This window comes from Tachypleus tridentatus, chromosome 5 (genome assembly GCF_004210375.1).
Source record: "Tachypleus tridentatus isolate NWPU-2018 chromosome 5, ASM421037v1, whole genome shotgun sequence".
In the NCBI taxonomy this organism is placed as follows: domain Eukaryota; kingdom Metazoa; phylum Arthropoda; class Merostomata; order Xiphosura; family Limulidae; genus Tachypleus; species Tachypleus tridentatus.
Window position 1 is genome coordinate 32,522,907 of NC_134829.1, and position 2,487 is coordinate 32,525,393.

Sequence of the window (2,487 nt, forward strand, 5' to 3'; positions counted from 1 at the left end):
GTTGAATATTAAAGATTTTAATTAAGTTAGATGAATAATTAAAGATAACGACATAAAACTCAAAATATAAATTTAATATTTAACTAACAGAAAAAAATCAAACGTTGTTGATAGCAAGTGTTAACGGTGTTAAAAGTGGCAATCCAAGTAAGTTTATTTGTGTCCCCTTATCAGCTTTAGACAACCATGTTTGATAGAAGGTTCAGATTGGTTAAAGTTCTTAGCAACACGAAAAGCTTTTTTTAGTGTTAGCAAGTATTTATTGTTTGGGTTTGTCTAATATATTTATGGTTGCACTTCTTACACTGTGTAATATATAAGATTTTCATATAGTGGTGAACTTTACAAGTGACTTGATCTATGTTTTGTAAGTTATATGAAAGGTTAGAGTGTATTTAGTATATTGTTTTCTTTTATTTGCAGTTAAAATGGTTAAATTTGAATTACAGAACCAATATTATTGCCATCTATTAAATAATTAAGATAAGTATTTAATTTCTAATTTATCATTTTGTATTTTCATAAACATTATTTTGACTGCGTTATTTGTAATGTTCTGCTATTTCATTTCCCGCGTAAACAATATGCCGCAGCAGATTAGCACAGACGATTTCTTTAAACTGTCAGAGTTGGTTAATGGGTTTTGACACCATACGAAAAGTGAATTTTTGTGCTATTATTCAGAATTGTTCCTAAACTGATATAATTTTAAACACAATCAACATAAATGTGAGCCAACAATTGAAATAAAACTAAATACAAATAGGATATCTCATTCAAACAGAAGCGAATAAATGTTATAGACGTTTCTCTTGATGATAATCAAGTAGTCTAAATACTATTTAGTTTCATTTCTAGACATGTAAAAACACTTTTGTATTATTTATTTATTTTCTAAATCTAGGTGGCTACTTCTACTTCGAATACAGTGGAAATATGATAAAATAAATTTATGACATTCAAAAATCATAAAAGTTTTCTGATCCGTAACGAAACTGAATGAAGTAGTCCTGTTTCATTTCAAAATGATAATTAAAATTACAAAGTTGGATTGTAATGGCTTGTTATTCTAAATACACTCGAAGTTAAAAAAACACAACCCTACACGTTTGTGTAAACACTCTAGTTACAGCTGAAGAAAACTTGTTTGGTTAAAAACAATAAGCAATTTGTATGCAATTCTTGTATAATAAGATCCATAGTCATTCAAACGAATCGTGGTGGCGTTCTTTGCTGTGGAAGTAGTCTTGCGTCAACTGTTCGAAAGCCTGTAATAAAGTAAGCACTTAATACAACAAGACACACTTGTTATATTATACGACCTTTAGCCTCGTTTCTATATCATTGTTTAATTATTTTCACCCTTGATACACATGAAAATACATAAATAGGGTCCCACTTCAACGTCTAAAGGATACTGTTCCACGCTGATTGGTTGTCCCAGTGTTGGGGGAAGGAGAAGAGGGTGTTGATGTAACCAGAGATGACAAGGTTATAGTTCTAAAAGTTATCACGTTAGGGTTATCACGCTAGATTGCCATTGGAGGCGGCCATGATGAATGGATACGTCACAAATTATAACGTATTTTCAGACCGTTATGATGGGCGACTTTGATTCGTACAATATACATCTCAGCAAGAATATATTTAACTAATTAAATCGCCATAAAAAAGGATATTTAACACTAATTCATTTATAATCAGTTAATCAAATAATTTATAATTAATCGTCCTATGTAAGGTGATTATCACTAATTAATTAACTAATTTATAATTAGTTAAACAAAACACTTCTATTCAAAACGTCCTTAAAAGGACACTGATTAATTAGATAATCCTGAAAAGGCCAGTAAACACTAATTCAGTAGTTAATTAATAATTAAATCATCTTACCTTAAATTAGACAACATGTTTCTAGTTCGTGATAAAATAATTTATACATGTTGCAGTCCTTTATAAGTAAGTTGTCCCCTCTGGTAACGGTTTTTTGAATTATGTTACCATGGCCGCCTGTCATTGCAACCTAACAACGTGTCCACAATGACACACTCTCTGGCGGCAAAACCATAAACTATGATCTCGTCATCTTTTATGACATGACCTCCCTCTCCCTCTCTCAAAGGCAGCCAATCAGTGTGAAACGGCGTTCTTTAGATGATGGTGTGGGTGGGGCTCTTGCTATTTGCATAAAATTTAAGGATTTACTTCTTTACTATGGCCTAGCGCGTTAAGGCGCGCGCTTCGTAATCTGAGGGTCGCGGGTTCGCGCCCGAGTCGCGCCAAACATGCTCGCCCTCCCAGCCGTGGGGCGTTATAAGGTGACGGTCAATCCCACTATTCGTTGGTAAAAGAGTAGCCCAAGAGTTGGCGGTGGGTGGTGATGACTAGCTGCCTTCCCTCTAGTCTTACACTGCTAAATTAGGGACGGCTACACAGATAGCCCCTCGAGTAGCTTTAGGTGTGAAATTACAAAACAAACAAACAAAC

The 2,487-nt window shown here is 33.7% G+C and overlaps 1 long non-coding RNA gene across 1 annotated transcript; it reads right to left on the reverse strand.

The window, feature by feature from the left end:
• Positions 1-867: 867 nt before the first annotated feature.
• LOC143250259 (uncharacterized) lies at positions 868-2,040 on the reverse strand. Its single transcript, XR_013028112.1, has 2 exons — positions 1,894-2,040; positions 868-1,268 (listed from the first exon to the last, which is right to left on the reverse strand). It is a non-coding gene; the product is annotated as an uncharacterized LOC143250259 (long non-coding RNA).
• Positions 2,041-2,487: the final 447 nt, after the last annotated feature.